Raw genomic sequence first — 25,309 nt, forward strand, 5'->3', positions numbered from 1 at the left:
TTGGCCAACATGACAAAACAGGAAAATGATAAATGTTGGAAAAGATGTGGGAAAACTGGAACACTAATACACTGTTGATGGAGTTGTGAAATGATCCAACCATTTTGGAGAACAATTTGGAACTATGCCCAAAGGGCTACAAAAATGTGCATACCCTTTGATCCAGCAATAGCACTTCTAGGGCTATATCCCAAAGAGATCAAACAAATGGGAAAAGGACCCACATGTACAAAAATATTCATAGCAGCTTTTTGTGGTGGCAAAGAATTGGAAATTGAGAGGATGCCCATCAATTGGGGAATGGCTGAGCAAGTTGTGGTATATGAATGTAATGGAATACTATTGTGCTATAAGAAATGATGAACAGGCTGACTTCAGAAAAACCTGGAAAGACTTTTTGGTCTGATGCTGAGTGAAGTGAGCAGAACCAAGAGGACTTTGTACACAATAACAGCCACGTTATGCAATGACTAAGATTGTTAAACTTAACCCTTCTCAGCATTACGAGGATCTAAGACATCTCCAGAGGCCTCGGGATGGAAAATGCTGTCCACATCCAAAGAAAGAACTACGGAAGTCGAATCACTGTCACTTATTTTTACCTTCTGTTGAGTTTTGTTTCATCTTTCTGATGGTTCCTCCTATTGGTTTTAATTTTTACTTACAACTTCACTAATGTGAAAATATGTTTAATGGGTATGTAAATGTAAAGCCTATATCAGATTGTGCGCCATCTTGGGGAGGGTGGGGGGGAGGAAGGGGGAGAAAAATTTTCAACTCAAAAGCATATGGAAGTGATTGTTGATAAATCAAAATACATTAATAAAAAAAAATTATTCTGAGCTCAGGACTTTACTAGGGTCTTGTTTCTTTCAATACTTTCTCCATACAAAGAACTCCTTCAGTGGCCTTAAAAAGGAGAAAAGACAGCCCACTTTCATGCCTCTGAAAAAAGGTCATCTACTGAGAGGTTACGAATCTGTCTACCTTTTCCTTCCCAAATGCTTTTTCATAGTGGGGTGAAAAGAAGGGCTGGGCCTTCCAAATCAAAATCATCCCAGTATAAAATTGAGAACTTGGTTTAATATGCCATGGCTTCCCTTACCTGCCTTTTCATTCCCCATCCTCCAAGGTGGCCCCATGCCCAGTGGCCTCCTGCTGTCCCAGACCCCTGCATTCTAGAGGGAAGCATCTGACTGTGACAGAAAGGTCTTCCTTTTTCTGGAGGCGAGGGAGAAGGTATGGGGAGAGTGGTGCATTTTTAAAAAAGAAACAGTGGGGCAGCTAGGTGGTGCAGTGGATAGAGCACTGGCCCTGGAGTCAGGAAGACCTGAGTTCAAATTTGGCCTCACACACAAAACACTCACTAGCTATGTGGCTCTGGGCAAGTCACTTAACCTTGATTGCCTCACCAAAAAAGAAAGAAAGAAAAAAAGGAAACATAGAGAGCTAGTATGCTTAACCCAAAGGTTTGGATCAGTTATGATGGAAGTTCAGATACTGGATGAGGGAGGCATTTTTTCCCCCAGTAAAGCCCTTTCACAACCCTCTATTGGCCACATGGGCTGTAAGTGTAGTTTTTCCGACCTTAAAGTAGGCTGAATGATTACAACCCATTAGGACACAGAGTCCAGGAACACTGAAGACCTATGTGGAAAGGAGACAGGGGTTCATGTTCAGACAGACAGTGGGAGTTAATTAGAAGATATTCCTACTCCAGTCTTATCATAGGCTGGAGACTTGCCTTGCTCACTGGACCGTTCAGGAAGTGATCTGATGGAAAAGAACTTGCCCAACTGTGCCTACCCAAGGGCACTACTGGTACCTGGTGAATTTATCTCCTCGTCAGCTCTTTCGTCCTGCTTCACCATTCGCTGCCTGCCAAACTGGCTTTGCTTGCTTTTGGGAGTCCTCTGAGTGTTGTTTCCTTGTTATTTGTACTTTGATATTTTGTCTCTAGATAAAGCTAATTTTCTCTCTTTCTTAGTGAGTGTTTGTTAGTGGGTATGGATAGGAAGGAGATATGCAATGACTAGCTAGAATTTTACAGTGTACTACTGGGCTGAGAGACCAATTTCTGCCAAGTGATTAGAGAAAGAATTCTTCTCTAGCATCAGGATTCTAAGTTTTATTATCTTTCATGAATAACCAGCATTAATAAGCTCCCTGAAATAGCAGGAGGGGAATATCTATGTGACCCCAGAGGTGCCCTTGCTCTACAGTGGCCTCCAGGGCGCAGGCTCCCCACCCCCTGCTCTAGAGTGACTAGGAAAAAGAAAAATCAGCTTATGCTGAGGTCTCTAGCGACTCCTAAAGGCTTCAAATGGGAACTTCATCCTAGGAGGAAAAATCAGGGCCTTTTCTCTGATGGGAAGTGCATATATACTTTAATCTTTGTTTCTGTGTTTTCCCCAAACTTTACTTCAAATTAGCTTCCAATGAATTGACCAATTCCATTCCTTCCCTTCATTTGGTTATTAATACTTGCTAAATGATGATGCGTAAGCTAAAATATCAGCTGCCATATAATTGCTTCATATGATGTAACTGTATTTGTATGCTGCCCAGCTGAACTGAATTGTTTGGTTGGTTTATGAGATGCTCTTTGTTAATGGGTAAATTCTAGCATTCGGGACTGAAATCATGAATTTCTGTGCATGATTCTTGGAACAAACTATCACCTTACTAATGTTAATATTCATAAGGGATTAATGATAGTAGACCTCAAGTATAAGATTTTTTTAAAAAATGATTGTTTTTTTAATTATATATTTTTTCAGTCAGTAAAAATCCACTTTCTTATTATCTATCCTATCTTTCCCCACCACATTTGAGAACTACAGAAAAACAAAACCCATTACAAACATGTACAGTCAATCAAAACAAATTTCTACATTGTCCATGACCGAAAATATATTTGTCTCATACCTTTTTTCTGAGTCTTTCACCTCTCTATCAGGAGGTGGGTAGCATATCATTATTCCCCTAGAATAATGCTTATCAATGTTTAAGTACAATGCAAAAGAGAAGAGGAACATTAGGATCACCTACAAAGGGATGTCAGTCCACTGCTCTCTGAAGATGTGTTTCCAGATCCAGTTGAATACTCAGACACAGCAGACAAAATACAAACAGGGATAATGTCTGAGTATTAGTCTATGATTCTCCCTCTGAGGCAGAAACATTATGGAATGAACTTGTGACATTTACTAAAGGAAGATGATGGTATAGCACAATATGTGAAACCCAAGTTGCCATTACATTTGGGTCGACATCTATATAGTAAAAGAAGCCAAGAAGTATGCCATCAGAAGCAGACTAGACTATTCACATGCAAGTGATGCCAAGTCTATATGCTTTCTGTCATTCGTGAAAGCCCACCTATGCTTAGTAAGCAGTGGCTACCTCTCCTAAGTCAGAGAGATGGCATTGTGGAAGTAGGGACAAGGTCCAAAGCCAGTTCTGCTTTGTTAGTCAGAAAGAGAATTCAACAAAATTTCAAAATGGGACCTTGAGATGGACCTCTAAACCTGCCCAAGTCCATATGCCAGAGATGGCAAAAAGATGCTCAATATAAGGACTTCCTCAGAAATTGACCTGAGGCCTGTAATAGAGATCAATACCAAGGAGGCTAGAGAAGAGCTAAAGGGTTGGTAGGACTCAGCAGACTTGGATAGGATGAACTGTTTGATGGAAAGCTCCAAAGACCCCACATCTGACACCTGGGGGAGCCAAGGGATAGAAACCCTGATATCATATGTCTAGAATGTTTAATTTATTTGGGGACATTTTATGGCTCCTGGGTATTCAGTGAAGATGGTACTTGGGGAGACTGAGAGTATCATCCAGCAAAGGGCCACCCTCCCAATTGGGGGGACTAGTGGACACAAACTCAGCAAGTGGGAAAGAATAGTGCGGGAAAGGATAATTTCTCCTGACACAGAAAATATGAACAGGTTGAACAAAGTGACCAAAGGGCTAGTACGCTGCAATGACGTGAGGGCACCCTAAACAGTGAAACAGCAAATGAGTGACATTGATCACTGAACAAATTAATGAAGTAATGGAAAAGGCCAGGGGAAAAAGCTTCACCTCAAGAACATCTGCTTCTTTATGGGCCAAGGAAACTAATTGGAGAAGAGGGCAGGGGGAGGAAATAGCCAGCAGGTACAGGGTCAACTAAGGAAATTTATAAAAAAGTTTGTCTCATCCTGGGAGCAAACCCATACTATGGTTATCCCTTCCACATTGTGACTTTCCCCATCGCAGTTTCAATATATCATAGGCCAGAGTAAGAAATTAAATCGGAATTTTGGGGGAGTTTTTCAGAAGCTGCAGATGACACAGAAAAAGTTTAGAAACTCAGAAATGCATAAAATATATGTACAGTATTATATAACATCAATATATTTATCTTTTAGTACTATAATAATTCAGACTTGTTCTCTGGTATGAAGGGAGAACCAAAACATTTTATGTGGATTTTCCAGATCTCGGGGGCACCATGCCACACCCGTAGCCTGCTTGCTATTACAATGCATACTATTTTATGGCCACGAAAGTGTTATACCTTGTCTTTGGACATATTGACCAAGAAAGGCCCCTAGAGGTAACAGAAAACAGATTTAATTAATCCAAGATGCCTTTAGGTGTCATCAAGAAGTGAGACTTTTATTCACTGTATATAAGCACATGACCTATTTGGAAATCCTAATTATTAACAAACTTTTGGTGCTTGTCTGCATTGACTTCCTACTAACCCTGCAAGGAAAGAACAAGAACACAAGTCATACATTGGTAGTGACTAGCCAATTCACAAGATACGTACAAGCACACCCAACCAGAACGCTTCCACTCTAAAGTATTATGGGAGATGCTTCTCAGTATATAGACTTCCTATCAATATCCATTTGGATCAAGGCAATGACTTTGAAAGTATTCTGCTTAAAAAGATGCTAGTTTTAGTCAGCACTGGAAAGTAGCAATGCTTTAACATCCTTATGTGTCTGAACTGCACATAGATCAAATTGGAGATACTGAGACCAGAACAAAAATCAAGTGGAATCAGCATGTGGCTTTCTTTGTACATGTTGTACAGGTCTGCCAGGAATGACCCACTTGTTTTCTACCCTACCTGATGATGCTTGGGTATATCAAACTCAGTTGACTGAATCTTACCTTGTTGGTATTCCTAGATGCTGAATTACCTGAGGCTGACCAGAGTTATTACTCCCAGCCTCTGACTATTTTGTAAAAGGTCCTAAACTCTCCCCTCCCGGATTCCCCAACTTTCTCTATGAACTTTCAGTTGCTATGCAAAACAACTTACCTTGGGAAACCATAGAATGTCCCAACCCCCTTGCACCTGCAGCCCCTTTCCTTCTTCCTAACTTCTCCCACCTGCAGCTTGGCCAGTCCCTGTGCCTTACTACTCTATATAAACCCCGTTCCCAGCTCCCTCCTCGGGTACTGCATCACCTACCGAGTGGCACTTCGTAGCAGCGCCCTTGCCCTAATTAAAGACCTCAATTTTGCTATATTGGCTGTTTTCTCTTGAATTCAAGCTGACAGGTATGAACAAGACTGCCTACCAACTTGTGTTTTGGAGTCTCTGAAAATGAAGAGTTTTTGGATACCCACAACCAGCGTATCTTTCAGCTGAGAAACGCTCTCCACCTAGCTGCATCAGCACAAAATAACGACAAAAGGAATCATTGACAGGGCAATGCTCATGTTCATTTTCAAGACTTTCAACAAGGCCAGAGTTCTGCTGAAAAGCCTTAATGTTAATAGGACATACAAGTTAGCAGAACAGATGAAAGTTCTTCCCTAGCTTGTTGTGGAGAGGCTGGGCAACCTGCCTGTTTACACCAGTTAATCCCAGATGTGGGTAGGGGGAAGGAGGTGTAGAATCCCGCAAAGACAATTCACCGCAATCATTTATTGTCAACTGGTGGATGAATTAGCTCCCTGATTGAGGCTGATGGCACTCACCTCAGTAAAAGAGACTTCAAGGTCAATGCCTCTTCCTTTACAACCTGCTTCCTCTCCATGTTGATAATCAGTTCCATATTTTGTTTCTAAGGTTGTCTGCAGCACCATGGAGAGAGAGAGAGAGAGAGAGAGAGAGAGAGAGAGAGAGAGAGAGAGAGAGAGAGAGAGAGAGAGAGAGAGAGAGAGTGTGTGTGTGTGTGTGTGTGTGTGTTCTGCCTTTGGGGAACCAAAGTTTTACTGGGGAAAGGGTAAGTGCTGTCTATATATGAAATAATTAGGAGATGGTATAGAGTCAGAATGGAAACAGCCTTGCCTAGCGGATAGAGGGCTGGCCTCAAGAGTCATCTGGATCTGGGTTCAGCGCCTAGCTCTGATATAAACTAGCTGTTTTTAACTTTGGCTCCACAGACCCCAAGTAGTCTGTGGATAGAATTCAGAGTGTCATGAACTTAGATGGTGGAAAAATATACTTTTATTTCAATCGAATCGGTTTCCTTTGTAATCCTATGTATTTTATTTGTTAACTTAAAAACACGATTCTGAGAAGTGGTCCATAGACTCCACCAGACTGCCGGGGGAAGGGGAGGCGGAGAGGGATGATTCAGGGGTAAGCTGGAGGTCTTGAGCCGACATTTAAATCGGTAAATTTTCTCAAGCATTTACACCTGGGAAATCGGCAAACACTGCAAATTAGGACTTGAATTATTGTTTTGTTGCTTGACTAAATTTAAAGCGATGAAGGCAATTTTAATAATGCAGATTAAACTTTAAGTGTCTTGGTTGCATTTCCGCCCCCCCCAGCCAGTTGTTCAAAGGTTGTGTGATAACAAAGTAAAAATCAAAAGAAATTCAGAGCACTGTCTATATCTGAGTTATATTTTCTACTTATTCATTAAAATGTCATTTAAATCTTCCCACTCCTCTGCTACCAATTAGCTGTGTGACCCTGGGCATATCAAGTCCACTCTCTAGGCCTCCATTTCCTCCAGTGTTAAAAAAAAAAAGGGGGGGGAGAGGGGTGCTGGACTCGGTGACCTCTAAGAACCCTGACAATTCAGACAATCTGATTTTTATAAACGCAGAAACTTTCTCTCCCTCCCCTGCGGGATCCAGGAGGTGAACCTAACTGATACAGAATAACTTTGCATATGTTGCAATGACTTGCGTAAAAGTGTCTCCAGGAAACGCATCAGTCCCTTTTCTATTTTCATGCCTTTACTGTAAGTTCTTGGCACTGGGTGCAACATGCCGGGCCCCAAGAAGTTCGAGGCCCTGTTGCTACACCAAGCTCCCCTTCCGGGTCTTTGCTCAGTTTGCAAAGCTCTCGGCGCAGCAGGCATCTGCAGAACTTGTAAGTTACACTGTCCACACAGGCCTTCGGCCATAGCTTCTCAAGGCTTTTGGCAAAGAGAGCTTCTACAGCAGTCAGGATGGCCGAGCGGTCTAAGGCGCTGCGTTCAGGTCGCAGTCTCCCCTGGAGGCGTGGGTTCGAATCCCACTTCTGACAGCAACGTAACTTTTGCTTTCCGTTTGGGTTGCGAGTGGTCACACGTCAGACTTTCACCGCGGTTTATGTGCAGTTGCCACACTCCCTCTTCGTACGCGAACTGCAAGTACCTAACCCACGTCTAGAGAAAGCGCGGATTCGACTGAAGCATACCTTCAAAAGTTTTAAAATGAAGTGTGAAGCAAAAAACTCAGGATTGTCAGAAGTGGGATTCGAACCCACGCCTCCAGGGGAGACTGCGACCTGAACGCAGCGCCTTAGACCGCTCGGCCATCCTGACTTCCTGCAAAGCGCCTCTACTGCCTTCTCTATTGTAGAGAGCGTAGTGGGATGCGCTGCATTAAGCGTTAGTGGCCCCTGCTGGAATCCCCTGGTACACACAAGTGTCCTGATGCTGCCAGCCCCAGACTAGGGTCCGCCTCCCGGCCCCTCCCTTCCTCGGCGGCTGCTCTCGGCGCCAGCCCGTCTGGCCCTCCCCCTGGGGACTCGGCGGCAGGTGCACGAAAACTGCCTCTCCCCAATAAACACGACGGTGCGTGGAAAGAGACCTCTTCACGCCAGCCTCACGATGCACCCCTGTATAATTTCGCTCTGCAGAAATCCCAGCCCTTCAGAAAGCATGGATTATATTTAATTCAATAAATACTTATTAAGTGCCTGCTATGTGCAGAAGCCTGTGCTAGACGGAGAAGATGCAAAAATGGAAAGGAATTGAACCATTACTCTGTGCTAGATTCCATAGGAGATGTTGCAGCGAGGCAAGCCTAGACACACTTGTGCCCCAAGCAGATGCGATTTTTTTTTTCCACCTCCAAAGCCCCAGGACACTTTACAATTCTTGGGTAAATGAAAGGGTTGGACAAATTATTTCTATGATCTCTTCCGGGTCCACAAATATTAGCTAAGCGCCATCTGTAAGGCATGGAAAGAAAAAAAGTAAGTGCCTGCTTTTAAGGAGTTTGTGAAGGAGGTGAGATGTAAATGGGGTTAACTGTGGATACAAGAGATACACAGATAAATATAAAAACCACATAATTTGTCTGAGGACGGAGAAAGATAAAAGCAGATTTAACGGGGGAGGGGGGACACAGAGCTTACCGTTGAAGGAAGATGGTACTCCTGATAAGATCGGAGCGTGGCGCAGTGGAAAGAGCTCTGACTTTGGATCTGGAAAACCTGCGTGTTCAAATCCTATCTCTGATGCTTCTTAGTAGGTGAGCATAGACAGTTAACTCGTTGAGCGTTTACCTCTGATCTATGAGGATCAATAGTCAATTAGACTTGCAGGATGCTAGTGATGCAACAAAGAAACTCCTAAGTTTGGGCAGCGTTTGGAGGGCAGCTGGCTACAGCCCGGTGTATAGAGCCAGACGTTGGGCGTTGTTTGGCTTAAGCCCGGTATACGGAGGGAGAAGTAGTAGGTTTTAAACGCGGGACTGGCTAAGGACTTTGTGTTTAAACATCACAGTGGGGAGCCACTGAAAATATTTGTCCTAACTGTTCTTTTGGAAGATAATTTTGGCAGCAGTTAAGTATAGATTCCAAAGAAGAGGGACCAGAAGCTAGAAGGTCAATTATTAAGACCTCTGCAAATAGTCCAGGTGAGAGGTGATGCTCCCCGAACTAGAATAGTGGTACTGTGAGTGGAGAGAAGGAAGAAGTGTTGTGGAGGCAGACTTGACAAGACCTAGCAAGTGAGTGAATAGAGAGAGAGATGGAAGAGCGAACAACTCTTAAAATATGTGCCAAGATGACTGGTAAGAGAGTGGTGTCCTCAACAGAAATAGGAAAATTTGGAGAAGACAAGGGAGATGAAAATGAGTTGTCTTTTGGACCTGTTGAGTTTGAGATTTCATTGGCAATGAGGGACTAGAGCTCTGGGGAGAGATTACAGCTGTATAGCTAGATTGTGGAATCATCTCTATAGAAAATGATCATTGAACCCATAAGACTACAAGGAAGAATGTAAAGAAAGGAGACTTCCAATAAAGTGACAGTTGAGTGGTCATGATTAAGGCCAAGTATCCTGCACCTCAAAACAATGACAAACATAAAGGAAGAAAGGAAGGAAGTCCTCAAAGGAAAATTAACAGGGAAGAAAAGGAGAAACGAGTAATCAAAAAAAGAGATCCCACGCAATGAACAAGTACCGGGGAGTAAAAGAAAACAAAGAAATCTCTAGTAAATACAAGACTGCAGTAGTGCCAGTAAATCCTTAGAAGAGAGAACAGACCGCTAGAACTTTCAAAGTGGTTTAGAACCTTAATGAAAGCTATGAAGGAAAATCTGACATTTATAAGATTGGAAATAAGATCACTTAAAAAAAAATCCAAGAAGGCAAACCTGAGAATTTGCAACATAGAAAAGATAGTCAAAGTAGGGCAATGTGGAGCAGGATAGCTCAGGCACCTTGTAAAAAGCAGAGTTGGAAGAATAAATGATAAAATAAGATTTTTTTAAAAAGCAAAATTAGAAGAAACTCTCCAGGCTCTATAAACCCAGAAGCAGCATGATATTGTAGGTGGTCAGGAGTTAGCAAGACCTAAATTCAAGTCCTGCCTCTGACACATCTTGCCTAGGGCTACTGAGCAAGTCGTTACCTCTAAATATCCCCAATCAACTTTCTAAGACTTAAGTTGCAAAACAGTTGATAATGTGCCTTGGTAAAGAGTTTCCTTTGTACTCTGATGAAATTACAGGTTCAGACTTTCTTGCTCCATTAAAAAAAATATCAACTGGACACTCACTGCTGCATGAAAAGCATTATATTCTTCCTTATTTGATTCTCTTTTTTAATTAAAATTTTTCAGATGAAAATCTTCCTTCTTTCCCTCATCTCCCCCATCAATAATATTGAGAAAGCAATAAAAATAAAATCCCTGTTACAAAAATGTATAGTCAAGTAAAATAATGTCCTTCATTGGCCATGCCCAAAAATTTGTGTCTCAATTTGCACCCTGCCTCCATCACCTCTCTTTCAGGAGGTGGGTAGCCTGTTTCATCATGAGTCCTCTAAAATTACGGTTGATCATGTTCCTAAGTCTTTAAAGTTGTTTGTCTTTACAATGTTGTTATTGTAGAATAAAATGTTCTTCTGGTTCTGCTCACTTCATGCTGCATCAGTTCATATAAGTCTTCCCAGGTTCTTTAAAGTTGTTTGTCTTTACAATGTTGTTATTGTAGAATAAAATGTTCTTCTGGTTCTGCTCACTTCATGCTGCATCAGTTCATATAAGTCTTCTCAGGTTTCTCTGAAACTTTCTACTTACATCTGTAACCCCATTGTCATTGGTATAGATTCTCTTCATTGGTGGAGATCAGTGCCCAGTACCTGTGCCTACATGAGGGATGGGGTAGAGTTGGCAAGAGAGGGAGAGTTCCAGTCTTTTCAGCCTTTGGACCCACTTCGAGTCTCTTGGGTTCTACAGCTGCTTCAAGAGCTTCTTGCTTCTAGCTTCAAGAAAGAAAAGGTGGAAGCTGCCAACTTCACTTTGGGTTGCTGAAAGAAAAGACCCTGGAATGAAGCTGACATGAGAAGAGCTGACAGGCTCCATCGTGTCCCTATCTCCAGCTTGTTGCACTAGAGACTTCAGGGAACCTCCACTTGGGTGAGAGCTAGGACTCTTTCTCTCTTGGTTGGACTGAGCTACCTTGCTCCCAGTGGGAAAGCTCTTTCACTTTGTATTGTTTGGTTTACATTCTCCTATGTATACTTTTTCTGATTTCTGTTTAGTTATCAAATTGAATAAATGAGTTTCTTTGATATTCCCAGGTGTGTCCATTGTAGAATTGGTATTGGGTGGGAAGGGAGTCAAGCCCTTGGGGATATAAAACTTGGGATGGTCCTGCTTCTTTCATTAATGAAACAATGAGAAGTTAGTTTAAACCTGAAAACCATATCCCCTAGACTAATAATATTTAAGGGAGAAGATAGATATAATTCTAGCCTAGTATCCCTTCTCTTTAAGGAAAGTAGAGTGGTGGCCTCTGTCCCCAACTTCCTTCTTCCTCTCCTGGCAGGAATAAAAGTCTTCTTTGGGGAGGGGGTGGGGAAGAAGAAGCTAGAAATGTCTATTCTGCCTCACTTTGAGCCACACAGTAACACCCCTATGCTATATATGGGGGACAGCCCTCACCACAATGCCTTACAGCATAATACTATGCTATCACATTCAAATACCATAACTTGTTCAGCCAACTTATGGGCACTCCCTCAGTTTCCAATTCTTTGCTGCCACAAAAAGAGCTGCTATAAATATTTTGTATTTATATTTGTCCTTTTCCTCTATCTTTAATCTCTTTGGGATACACACCTAGTAGTGGTAATGATAGGGCAACGACTTTATACAGTTTTATAGTTTTTTTGGCTTAGTTCAGAATTCCCCTCCCGAATGGCTAGATCAGTTCACAGTTCCACCTACAGTGTATTAATGTACCTGTTTTCCCACAGCCCCTCCAGCTGTTGTCATTCTCCTCTTTTGTCAACTTTGCCAATCTGATGTGTGAGAAGTAGACTTATATTAATTTGCATTTTTCTAATTATTAGTGATTTAGAGCAGAGATGTCAGACTCACCCAGCCACATGAGGCTAGTACACATTGAACCAGATTAAAATGAAATTGAGAAATATTTCACAAAATAAATAAAAATACAATAGAACATAGATAATGTCAGTATGTGGCTTTCTAAGTCAAGATGCTTCCACAGTGATCCCTATGTATTGTTTAGTGGCTCCTGTTTCTATCTGAATTTGGCACCGCTGACTTACAGCATTCTTTCCTATCAGTAGTGATAGTTTGCTGCCTCAGAAAACTGGTTATTCATATCTTTTTCTATTGAGGGATGGAGCTCATTCTTATATATTTGAATCCGATTCCTATCTATCTCTCTATCTCAGAAATGAGACCTTTTTCAGAGACATAGCTGCAAAGGTTGTTTTTTTTCCTCCCCTTTCCTTGTTTACCTGTTTCTCCTTCTAATTTTAGCTGCATTGCTTTTGTGATTAGTTCTCTATCACACTCCTCACAGCCAGATGGGCCATCCCTTTGCTCCCCAAGCCTCCTCTACCCCACTATCTCCCTCCTTCTCAGTAGAAATCCTCACTTTAGGAGTCAGTTTGGTGTGATAAAAGAACAGTCAATTTGGAATCAGTCCCGAGTTAGAATCCCGACTCTTTTACTAAGTGTGGACTTGGGCAACTTCCTATCTCAGGCCTTCAATTTCTTCATTTGTTAAATGAAGGGATAGAATATAGATGACCTCCAAGATTCCCTTCGGCTCTGTATCTATGATCCTGTGACCTTTTGCTTTATTGAGAAATTAGAGGCCATTCATTGTAAAGATCCTTTCCCTGCCCTAGTCTGTACCTCAAAACCTTTCTATGTTACTCCCCATTCTTTTCTCCAAGGTCACCTCATCCACTTGTTTCTTTGATCTCAGTTCTTCCCATCTTCTCTGGGAGCTTTCTCCTTTAATCGTGTCCTTTCTCTTTCATCTTCAATGTCTCCTTACATATTGGCTTCTTCCTGCTCTCTACAAATATACCTAGGTTTCCTCCATTCTTAAAAAACCATCACTAGACCCTGCTATCCACTCAAGCTGTCCTCCTCCATCTCTCCTCCTTTCACAGACAAACTCATAGGAGAAAAAAAAAACCCAGCATATATACCCATTGCCTTCATTCCCTCACCAACCTATTTACTTCTCTAAATTTTACAGTCTGCTTCCATCTCCACCATTTGAATGAATCAACTTTTTGAAAAGTTACAAAGAATCTTTGAATTACTAAGTTTGATAGGCTTTTCTCAGTCCTCATCCTTCTTGACCTCTCAGCAGCTTTTAACACTATTAAGCATCCATTCCTTCCTCTTGAATATTTTCTTCCCTCAGCTTTTATGACAAGGTTCTCTTGTAGTTTTCTTTCTACCCATCTGACTAATGCTTCCTTGGTCTCCCTTGCTGAATCATCTGCGTTCTGTCCCCTGATTGTATGCTCCCCAAGGCTCCATTTTGGGCCCTCTTTTCTTCTCTCACCATGCTTTCTGTCTTGTTGATGTCTCCTCAAGCCTAGAATGAACTCCTTTCTCACCTCCACCTCTTAGAATTCCAAGCATCCTTCAAAACTCAGGTGTGTCACCTCCACATGAAGCATTGTGTGCCTTGCTCCCGTGCCTTCCTCCCACCCCACGCCCTACACCCAGCTGCTAGTGCCTCCCTTTCCTGAAAAAAAAAATTATCTTGTATTTACTTCATGAACATTTTGCATCTACTTCACAGAATCACAAGAGTTAAGAGTTGGAAGGCCAGCTACTCTAATCCATACAAAGAAAGGAATCTTCATTATTACATTTATCTGATAAATAGTTATCCAGCCTTTGCTTGAAGACTTCCAAGGTAGGAGAAACTTATCGCCTCTGAGGGCAGCCCATCCTACATCTGGAACAATCTAGTGTTTAAGGAAATTTTTGCTGACATCAGGAATTTTCCTGTTTGGAACTTCCATCCACTACTCCTGGTCCAACCACTCTAGAAAACAATTTATAATTGCACAGAGAAAATGAGCAAAATGTCTATACCCATTTACCCAATAATCCCACTGCTAGGGATATGCTTCAAAGAGATGAAAGACAGAAAGAAAGGTTCTATACACACTAAAATTTTCATAGCAGCACTTTTTGTGTGTGTGGTAGCAGAGAACTAGAAACAAAGTATATGCCAATCTATTATGGAATGGCTAAACAAAGGATGTTGCATGAATATAATAGAATACTACTGTACTTTAAGAATGATTAATATGAAGAATTCAAAGAATTATAGGAAGATATATATGAACTGATGCAGAGTGAAGTAAGTGGAACCAAAAAATAATATATACAATGGCTGCAACAATGTAAATAGAAAGAATAAAAATACAAAATAAAATGCTTGTTCCTGAAGAAAAGATGAGAAAATGTACCCCTCTCCCTTCTTTGCAGAGATAGGGCCTTTAGGTATAGAATATTTCATATATTTCAGACTCAACTGATGTATAGTTGATTTTGCTAAACTGTTTTTTGTCCTTTTTTCTTTTTTTATTCTTAGTTTAAAGGAATGACTTTCTAGGTAGAGGAGGGGAGAAGGATATATTTGGAAATGAAAATGATGTAAAACCAAAATATATCTATACAAATTTTTAGAAAAAGAAAAATGCCTCACTCAAAAAACAAAAAAAACAAAAAAACAAAAACCCAAGCCTTACAAAATCAAAATCAAACACAATATAACTATAATGACCAAGCTTAGTCCTAGAGAAGAGTTGAGAAAATGTACCTCCCAGGTTTTATTGGAGAAGTGGAGATTAAAGCATGGAATAACAAATAAATGCTTGTTGATTGATCGCTCAATCGATTGATTCACATACTGACAGATGCAGTTGGTGTCTTCCTTTTGCTAAATTTTAAAAAACTTTTTATTTTTAAAGTTTTATTTCAAGAAAAGGTTCAATGGGGAGGGGAGAGATCTATTTAGAGTGAGTAGATGAATGAAAAGAAAATTTATTAACCGATGATAATAATGCCTCTTCTTTAATGTCATTTCCACTGATAAAAATCATATAAATTTCTGATATTGAATCATTTGACAATGCCAAGGACTTTCTTTCTTCAGTAGCTATGGCTCTCACACCTGCAGGAGCAGTTGCCAGGGGGCATCTCCACAGGAGTTACTTCCCAAAATGATGGCTGGGGGCACCTGCCCATCCTGGAAGCTCCTAAATTCAGGGTCCCAGGATGTGTCTATCCGGAGAGAAGGTGGTGGAGTTTGGTTTTTTAAAACAAAATAAATGCCTATTGATTGAACTAAACTCAAATAAGTGAGTAATAGTGGATATGGTTCAGGTATTCATCCTGGAGGAAGAATGATAGGGAAAGAAGGTTGTGGAGGTAGGAAGAAATTACAATATGCTCCTGATTATGCCAGACTATTTAGAATAAGCTTTTTTTTTTTAACAAGAGTTCAGTTTTCACATGAAAGGAACATCCCAGAGTGGTAATGGGAAGCACACCCATGGGATTATACATATTCAATCACTGGTGAAACTTCAGGAAGCTTTATTGAAATTGTACAGGCAAGAAACTGGCCCAGCCCTTTGTGCAGGGTGTGAGTGGTACTGTCAGCCAAAGGAGAGGAAGTCTGGGAGGAAGGCATGCAAGAGCTGGGGGAGTGTACTTGACAGATAGTACAGGGGGCTGTGGGAGTATGGAATTGGTCAGGGAAGGACAAGGATGGGGAGGAGGAGTCTGAGGTCAGCACAAAACCCCTCAGACACCTCTCTTTCAGTCCATCTCTCCTTGGTAGTTTTCACAATTATGTTCAAATCAATCTACAAATGTTGATTAGCGGCCTACTGTGCTGGGTGCTATAGGACAGTGGTGTCAAGCTCAAATAGAAAAGGAGGCCACTAAGGCATACACAAGGATCCATGCTGGCTGCATACTGACTTAGAAAACAGCATGTTAACATTACCTATGTTTTACTCTTATTTTGTTGAATATTTCCCCATTTTGATCTGGTTCTGGTGCAGTAGGGAACATTGTGGGCCAGCAGCATGTCCAACACCTCTGCTGTTTAAGAAGCATATAGGCTCAGGGAAGCTAAGTGGCATAGTAGATAGAGCACTGGCCCTGGAGTCAGGAGGACCTGAGTTCAAATCTGGCCTTAGCTGCTTGACACTTACTAGCTGTGTGACCCTGGGCAAGTCATTTAACCCCGTTGCCTGACCAAAAGCATTTAGGCTCCTCAGTGAAGACACTATTGGATACTTCTAGGTCTATGGCACTCAAGGATGAATCATCTAATTCAATCCACAGCTCATAAGCCCCCATTTCCACTTAATCTCCCCTGGACCAAGCTGTAATAAATCTCATGGCATTAGAGTAAAGCCAAGGAGATTTACTTAAAGCAGAATGCAGGGTAAATAACAAGCAATTAATTCAAGCAGCATTCCCAACACCCCTTTGCCAAAGCTAGCACCTCTCCACACAGGCAACTTCTGGTCTCATCTGCTGTTTAGGCCCTCTGGGGCCCGGAGTCTGGGCTGATCCTGCTACCTCCACAACTCAGCAGGAGCAGCCCAGAACAAATTGCTCACAGCAGCTGTGTTGGGCACCCTGGGTCTTTCTTTCAGGACAGTAAGAAGATAAAGGGCTTTCATGACAGGGAAACCAGAGAATATATAGCAACCAGAGAATGTTGTAGAGATCACTATCGCTTCCCCTGAGCGTGGGAACTGGGCTATCACTGAAACCTTGGGCTGTTTTGAGAGCTCTGGTGTTCTGGAGAGCAAGCAGGAGAACACTGAAACTGCAGGACATCCTGAGAACCCTGCTTTTTGGCACACCAACTAGAAAAAAGACATCAGGCTGTGATTGTGACTTTTTCCCTTTCTCACGTTGCCCAGGGCTTTTCCAAACCTTGGTTCATCCCAACACAAGACTCTTGCCTTCCTTTCAAACTGGTCATAGTAAAAGCTAGTAAGCTCTACACATGCTTCCAGGAGATGTAGTTCCCAAAAAGAATGTTGAACCAGATATCATCTTACATCTGGATGAGACGTGGTCCCTACCCTAATGGAACTTACAGTTTAGTAAAAGGATAAGAGTAAGGTATATGTGCAAACTTACCTCGCCTACTGTATGTAGCCAGCCCCAGACCAGATCGTGCTTTGCATCCCTTCCAGACATCTTCCCAGGCCATCTTGTCATCTTCTCTGCTACTACACCCCTGTTTCTTCTCATCAGGACCAGCACCCTCTACACCAGATCCCAAGATTACATGACCCCCAATCCCTGGGCTATTTAATCATCTTTGAAATTTCCACTATGATGAAGAGTCCTCTGGGCCTTAATTTCCTTATCTATAAAACAGGGACCAATAACATCAATGACCCATTTGGTGCGTAGGGATTGTAAATATAAGCAGAGGAATGCTATTGGTGCAGGTATGAATTCAGAGCAAAGCCTGCCAATTCCAGTTTTGCTGATTGAAGAGTCATGGCATTTTGCTTGGCCCTGACATCTGAAGCTAAGCACATTATGAGAACTGAAAGGAATTTTCTCACCAGGATCCAAATAGTAGATAGACCTAGGGGAGTAGTTGCTGAGGCTGAGGCAAAGCAGATCAAGAAATTAGATTTGACCTAAGGTGTATGTCATTTTTGTTTGTTTATTTGTTTGTTTTCCTAGCTGGATGAGTGAAGTTGTGAACCTGACTCACAAAAGAGCTGGAATTGCCTTTGGGCTACGTGACAAAAAAGAATTGTAATTACTTTCCTGCAAGGAAGAGGCTGCACCATAGCTGCAAATTAGCAGAGAACCGGAAGATGGCAGCAGCTCAGAAGAGAATCAATCATGGAGAACCAGCAAATGGAAATGTGGTAGACAAAATAACCCAACAGATGGCACCTGTGGCTCACAGCACAGTGGGTAAAGCAGCTCACAAGTTGGCAAGGAAAGCAGTCCAGTAGGTGACATCACCAAGCTGATAATTGATATCAGTAGTGACAGCCTGTAAGACAGGATGGCTCAGAAGTACAGCTAGAGAAAAATAAGTTTCTTATGCTATGAAGGATCTCTACATGTTTCCTTTCTCCTATGGATGTTCTATTATCGCATATTCCCTGTGGATGTTCCTTTTTCCAGCAGTAATGGGGAAGGATCTGTGAGACAGTATTCACCTGTATTCATGAGGTGATTTTCCTTGTTATTTATCTTGATAGTCTGTTTAATTACATGTTTTGCTAATGTGTCAATTCAAGGAACAATTATTCAACTTAATTTAACAAGTATTGAATAACTTCTCTGTGTCAGACACAAAGGAAAGGTAGACAGCAGTCCTGTGCTGGGATGAACCAAGGTTTGGAAAATCACAGGGCAGCATGAGAGAAAGGAGAAAAAAAAATCACAGGTGCTAGATGCTTGGAGATTCAAGGACAAAAATGAAATAGCCCCTGTCCTCCGAGAGCATATATCCTATTTGGGGGATATAACGTGTATACATCAATTTGTTTTTCATTAAATTTTACTTTTTAAATTATCAAGTATTTATTTTTTTCCTCCGCCCAGAAAATAAAAAATAAAAACAAATGTGTAACAAATGGTATGGCTTTCTAAGATGTCATCTTCATGTGTAGGAAGATAAGGAGCTGCTTCTGGGAGAATTATGAGGAGTGGAATAGGCACAGACGTTTTACAGTTGGTTCTGGTTGGTCTGCTACATGGTTGGGAGAAGCCTTTTTCCACTGGCTTTGTAGCTGCATTTTTTGTGATCTTCAAAAAGGCATAAGTCAGCACTAGCCATGGCTTTTGCTGTATTTGCATCCAAGGTAGCAAAGTAACTCCTTCACTTACAGCTTCTGGTAAGAGAACCATGCTGTAAGGGGAAGGGCCACCAGGCCTTCAAGACCATATGGCCCCAAGAAATGGCCCTGAATTCATGTCCTTCTTTTCCATTTCAGGTACAAGGAATAGAGTCTCCAATCTGAGCCAGGAGCTTGAGCCATGGGGACCCCAGAATCCAGGAATCTAGGACAGGTATTGTAGTTAGCCCAGCACTGAAGTCCTGAAGAGCACAGGTACAGAATTCCAGCTCAGCAAAAGTTCTAGGGCATGCACCTTTGAACATTAATTTGGTGGGACTGATCCTATGCAGGAACTGAGTTAAATTGTGAACCTAATCCCTCTCCATGTCTCTCCCCCTTCCCAGACTGATGTGGTATAAGAAGGATTCTGGCCTCAAGGTATTGATGGTATATATCTATATATTTGTTTTTGCTGTATCTGTAAAGCAAGTATTCCTTTTTAAAAATCCAATTGATGTTAAGAGGTTAAATGAAACTAGCCCCCCTAAAATTAAGGGGAATACAGACAGGGATGGGGCTCAAACCAATGGCAGAGAAGAAAGGTACTTCAGTCCTCTCAAGGTACCTGAGAACCCTAGGGGTGGAGCAGTAAAGGAGGAGTGGAACCAACCTTCAGACAGTGGGGCTGGAGTTAACCATTTTACAAAATACACAGTCAAGCGAATCAAATTCCCATATTGGCCATGTCCCAAAATGCATATCTCATTCTGCATATTGGTCCATCCACCCTCATTAATGAGGTGGGCAGCATTCATCATTAATCTCTGCAATCATGGTTGGTCATTGTGTTATCAAAGTTCTTAAATTCTGAAGATGAGAGTTAAAATTTTTTCATTTTTTATAATATTGCTATAGTATACAGTTATCCTTTCTATATCACAGGGGTTAGGGGCACAGTGCCCCGCATGATGTGGAAAAATCCACGTAAAAAGTTTTGGCCCTCCCTTTGTACTAGAGAAGAAGTCTGAATTATTATGGTATTAAAAGATAAAATATGTTGATGTTATATAATACTACACATATATTTTATGCATTTCTGAGTTTCTAAACTTTTTCTGTGTCATCTGCTGGCATTTGTGTGTTGTCTGCGGTTCCTGTAAAACTCCTCCAAATTCCCATTTAATTTCTTATACCAACCCTTGTTATATCAACACTGCAGTGGGAAAAGTCATGATATGGAAGAGATAACTGTAAAATAATTCTCCTGGTTCTTCTCCCTTCATTCTGCATTAGTTCATACAAGTCTTCCCAAGTGTCTCTGAAACTGTGTCTTTCATTATTTCTTATAACACAACAGCATTTCACTACACTCATGTTATAATTTGTGTAGCTATTCCCCAATTGATGGGTATCCCTTTAGTTTCCAGTTATTTGCCACTACAGAAAGAGCTGCTATAAATATTTTGTACATATATAGGCTGTCTCCCAAAAGAGCCATCATCCATAGAAACAAATATTCACAGTAAAGTATGCTGTACATACAAAATATATACAACTTGATACAAAATCATTTCAAGAGAGAAAGCACAAACAACATCAAGGAATGGCTCTTGGAGGAGGTGGTATGCTTTGAAGGCAACTAGGGATTCGATGAGGTGGACATGAATGATTATAGACATGGGAGACAAACTGTGCCATGGAATGGAAGTGGAAGATGGAATGTCATATAAATAGAACAGCTAGCAAACCAGTTTGATTAGAACAGCAAGTGTATCCAGGGCTGTATCCCAAAGAAATCATAAAAATGAGGAAAGGACCCACATGTCCAAAAATATTTATAGCAGCTCTTTTTGTGGTGGCAAAGAATTGGAAATTGAGGGGATGCCCATCGATTGGGGAACAGCTGAACAAGTTGTAGTATATGAATGTAATGGAATACTATTGTGCTATACGAAATGATGGACAGGCGGACTTCAGAAAAACCTGGAAAGACTTGTACGGTCTGATGCTGAGTGAAGTGAGCAGAACCAGATGAACACTGTACACAGTAATAGCCACGTTGTACTATGACTAACTTTGGTAGACTTAGCTCCTCTCAGCAATGCAAGGATCTAAGACATCTCCAAAGGTCTCATGATGGAAAATGCTATCCACATCCGAAGAAAGAACTATGGAGTTTGAATGCAGATCGAAGCATACTATTTGCTATTTTTTCTTCTGTTTTGTTTTGTTTCCTCTTTCTTGTGGTTTCTCCTATTGGTTCCAATTCTTCTTCCTTACAACATGACTAATGTAAAAATGTTTAATAGGAATGTATGTGTAAAGTCTATATCAGATTGCACGCCATCTTGGGGAGGGAGGAGGAGAGAGAGGGGGAGAAAATTTTTAAACTCAAAAGCTTAAGGAAGTGATTGTTGATAAATCAAAATAAATTAATAAAATTTTTTTTAAAAAGAACACCAAGTGTATAAAGCAGAACAAGATGAAACAATATAGGAAAGGTAAGTGAGAACCAGATTATGGAGGGCCTTAAATGTCAAGTTAAAGATTTCATATTTTATCCTAGAAGGAGCAGAAACCGTTGAAGGGTTTTGAGTAGGAGGGTAATATGGTCATATTTGTGTTTTAGGGATATTAACTTGGCAGCGATATGAAACATGAATGAAAAAGGGAAGAGACTGGAAGCAGAGATACTAAGAGCTTTTTGAAAGAGATGATGAGGGTCTAAAGTAGGGTAGCAGTTAGGTGAGTAGAAAGAAGAGGAAGTATGTAAGAGATAATATAGAAGTAGAAACAAGAAGACTTGAATTGTTTGGAAATAGGGGAAGGAGGGTAAGGGAGAAGGAAGAGTCCAGGATGGCTCCAAGGCTGTGAAGCACAGTGCCCTGAAGGCGGTGGTCCCTTTGACAAAAACAAGGAAGTCTGGAGGATGAGTGAGTTTGGGGGTAAGTATAATGCTTTGTTTTGGACATATTGAGTTTGAGATGCTGATGGAACATTTAGGGGAAGAGAAGAAAGCCAAGGGCAGAACCTTGGGAGATTCCCATACGTAGTGAACAGGAGGAAGAAGACCCTGAAAAGAAGACTGAAAAGGAGGAGTCTGAGAGTTTGAGGGAGAACCAGGTGGAAGCAGTGACACAGAATCCGGAGGAAGACTGAATGGTGGATAGGAGGATCAAAAGGGGCTGAAAAGCCAAGTGGAACGAGACCTGAGAAAAGGCACTGAATTTAGCAGTTAAGAGATTACTGGTGGGGCAGCTAGGTGGCCCAGTGGATACAGCACTGGCCCTAAAGTCAGGAGGACCTGAGTTCAAATCCAACCTCAGACCAGACATTTGACACTTATTAGCTGTGTGACCCTAGGCAAGCCACTTAACCCCAACTGCCCCAACAAGAGAGAGAGAGAGAGAGAGAGAGAGAGAGAGAGAGAGAGAGAGAGAGAGAGAGAGAGAGAGATTACTGGTAACCTGAGAGAGAGAAAGAGCAGTTTAAGTCAATTCTTTGGGTCTGAAGTCACATTGCAAAGACCTGAGAAGTTCATAGGAGGTGAGGAAATGGAGTTAATGAATGTAGACACATCTTTCTAGGCGTTTGGCTGTGGAAGGAGAAAAGATATAACGATAGCTTTTGGGGTTGGTGGGATCAAGTGAAGGCTTTTTGAGGAGAGGGGAGACCTGCCTAGGTTTGCAGGTAGCAGGGAAGGAACCAGTACATCCCGATACACCAAGAGAGAATTATTGAGGAACCTCACTGCTAAGAGAAATGGGAAGAGATGATATCTAGAGGACAGTTAGAAGGGTTGGCCTTGGCAAGAAGGATTGCTTTTCCATCAGAAACCCGAGCAAAGGAGGAAAGAATGGGGGAAGATAAAGAAGGGCTTTGACCTGTGGTTTAGGGCAGAAGTGGGAGTTGTGTGATTTGATCTGATAAAAGAGAAATATTGATGGGGGCTCTTGAGCTATGATTTTTGTGATGTGCTGCTTGAATCTAGGGTAGCTTCCAGGTCTCCACAACTGAGAGAGGCTTAGGTAAACAGGAAAAAAGATTGAATAATTGGAGACATGTGATTAGTACCCAGGAGTAAAGCGTAATAAGACTAATTAGAGATAAGCAGAAGAAGCACAGGGAAGAGAGGAAGAAGATTGCCCCACTTTACATTCCTTCTCACATCCAGAGGCAGATCCTGGAGGAATTTGGGGGGGTCTGTTGAGCTGTTGGGGGTCTGAAGAACCATACTATCAGGGTCTACAGAAGGAGTTCTTAAGTTTTTTGTGTGTCTCTCGTCAGTTTGATTAAGCCTATTGTTATGTATAAAAAGTTCAAGAGACATAATTTCTGGGTAATTAATTATTTTAATATGACATGTGCAGTCATGCAAAGCATATTTCCATATTAGCCATGTTGCAAAAGAAAACATAGACCAAGACAAAACAAAACAAAACAAAAACAAGAAAAATAAAGAAAATGCTAAAAATATGCTTCAATCTACATTCAGGCTCCATCAGTTCTTTCTCTGAAGGTGGATAGCATTTTTCATAAGTCCTTCAGAATTGTCTTGGAGCATTGGATTGCTGAGAATAATAGCTAAGTCATTCATAGTTGATTATTGTACAATGTTGCTGTTACTGTGTACAATGTTCTCTTGGTTCTGCTCACTTCACTCAGCATCAGTTCATGTAAGTCTTTTCTGGTTTTTCTGAAACCCTCCTGCTCATCATTTCTTAGTATTCCATCACAATCATGTACCACAACTTGTTCAGCCTTTCCCCAATTGATGGGCATCCCCTTAAATTCCAATTCTTTGCCACCACAAAAAGTGAGTTACTAATTTTTTATTTCATTTCCAGTAAATGTGGAAATGATCAGCTTGTGTGTTTTCCCTGAGAGGAGGATTAAATGCAGGAATTTTATACTAATGGGACCCCAGATATAGTTATAGACTATATAAAAAATGTAAATGGAAGTCATGGGAATGATCAGTGGGATTCCAGATGGGTCCTGAATAATGCCCCCAAGTATCTTGGGAGTGCTTGCAACTCTGGCTGTAAGGTATCAAAGGTAGAGAGTATTATTAGGTGCTCTCTCTGGGAAAAATCCTTATACTTCATGAAACTTGCTGTGTAAGTTCCTTAGATACTTTGAACCCCAGATACACTAGGGACACTCTGTCTAGTGGCTGGACTTCTGGAAACTGACCTTGCTGGCTGAGAGGATGGTCAGAGATTGATATGAACCAGGGTAGGACCTCTGTGTCTTTGTGGATTCAGTCAGCTAAGGATTGATGGAACTGGAAGAAATTCCATCAAAGGTAAGGGGTGTGGTGACCTGGAAAAAAATCCAACCAGGCCACTGAAGAGGACTTGGACTCCAGTAGCCACTTGGGATCCTCCACTGGGAAAGGCACAAATGATTAAACTGGGAGTTTGACCTTTGTTCAGCCCCAGGGGAAATTAGTAACTAGAGGCACTGGGACAGAAATAACTACACACTCTGAGAAATAGATCCCACAATCCCTTTGCTCTCCAGCCCTGACTGAAAAAGCAACCTGTCCTGTCCAAATTCCTGTCCAAATCCTGGGCTGATCTTTTAGTTATCACCCTTAACAGATCTCCTGGGTTAGTAGGCCCATTAAAGTTAGATCACTGTTAGAGAATTATAGGGAATATGGAGCTTAGGGAAGATTCCCTTACCAGCTTTTGCCTAGGATTCCAGGACTTAAAACCAATCCCAAGATGGATGCCCTGGCCCTAGTAATTATCTCTTATGTCAGCATGACCATTTTAAACTTTTCCAAAAATCCTTTTATCTGTTGAATCTCATTTGATCCTCTGACTCACCTACCTTATATTAGGCTAAGTACTTTGTAAGTTTGAAGATGTTACATCAATATGAGCTTTTCTTATTACTGAGCTGACTTCAGTGCTATAAACAGTAATTATAGGAGTCAGGAGACCCTGAGTTTTAGTTCCACCTTTACCACTGTAGCTTTGTAAGCCTGGACAAATTATTTCTGCTCTTAGTTTCCCCATCTGTAAAAATGGGGGAATGGGACTAGACAATCTTTTAAGTTCTCTTCTAAGTACAGAATCTGTGATCAGTGATCTAAGTATTAAAAACCAAAGGGGGGAAATCATTTTTTTTTCTGATAGTTCCCTTTCTTCCATTCCTTCTCCACACCGGAAAGAAAAGCTGGGTCTCAGGGTGGAGCAGTGGTAACTCCCACCTATGTTCCCCTCACCAAATTAATCAGTTGGTATTTCTCATAAGCTGAGGTGTTGGAGTCAGAGCCCTGGCGCCCTTATACACCCACACCAAATCCTGAATTGTCTCCAGATCTCTTCCGGGCCCTACGAGAAGTTAAGAGAAAGCATCTAGAAGGAGTCACCAGTTCCTGGGTTGGGGTAAGTTTTCTTCATAAGTTATTGCAGCTGGGAAAACTTCAGGGAAAGAGGCCCAGTGAACAAAGGTCACTA

At 41.4% G+C, this 25,309-nt stretch overlaps 2 non-coding genes across 2 annotated transcripts; one reads left to right on the forward strand and one right to left on the reverse strand.

Annotated features, from left to right (window-relative positions):
* The first annotated feature begins 7,418 nt into the window (after window positions 1-7,418).
* TRNAL-CAG (transfer RNA leucine (anticodon CAG)) lies at window positions 7,419-7,501 on the forward strand. The gene has a single exon. It is a non-coding gene; the product is annotated as a tRNA-Leu (tRNA).
* A 197-nt stretch (window positions 7,502-7,698) lies between these two features.
* TRNAL-CAG (transfer RNA leucine (anticodon CAG)) lies at window positions 7,699-7,781 on the reverse strand. The gene has a single exon. It is a non-coding gene; the product is annotated as a tRNA-Leu (tRNA).
* Between the last annotated feature and the right edge of the window lie 17,528 nt (window positions 7,782-25,309).

The sequence above is a fragment of the Phascolarctos cinereus genome, unplaced genomic scaffold, assembly GCF_003287225.1.
Source record: "Phascolarctos cinereus isolate Bilbo 61053 unplaced genomic scaffold, phaCin_HiC Scaffold_2;HRSCAF=192, whole genome shotgun sequence".
Lineage (NCBI taxonomy): Eukaryota > Metazoa > Chordata > Mammalia > Diprotodontia > Phascolarctidae > Phascolarctos > Phascolarctos cinereus.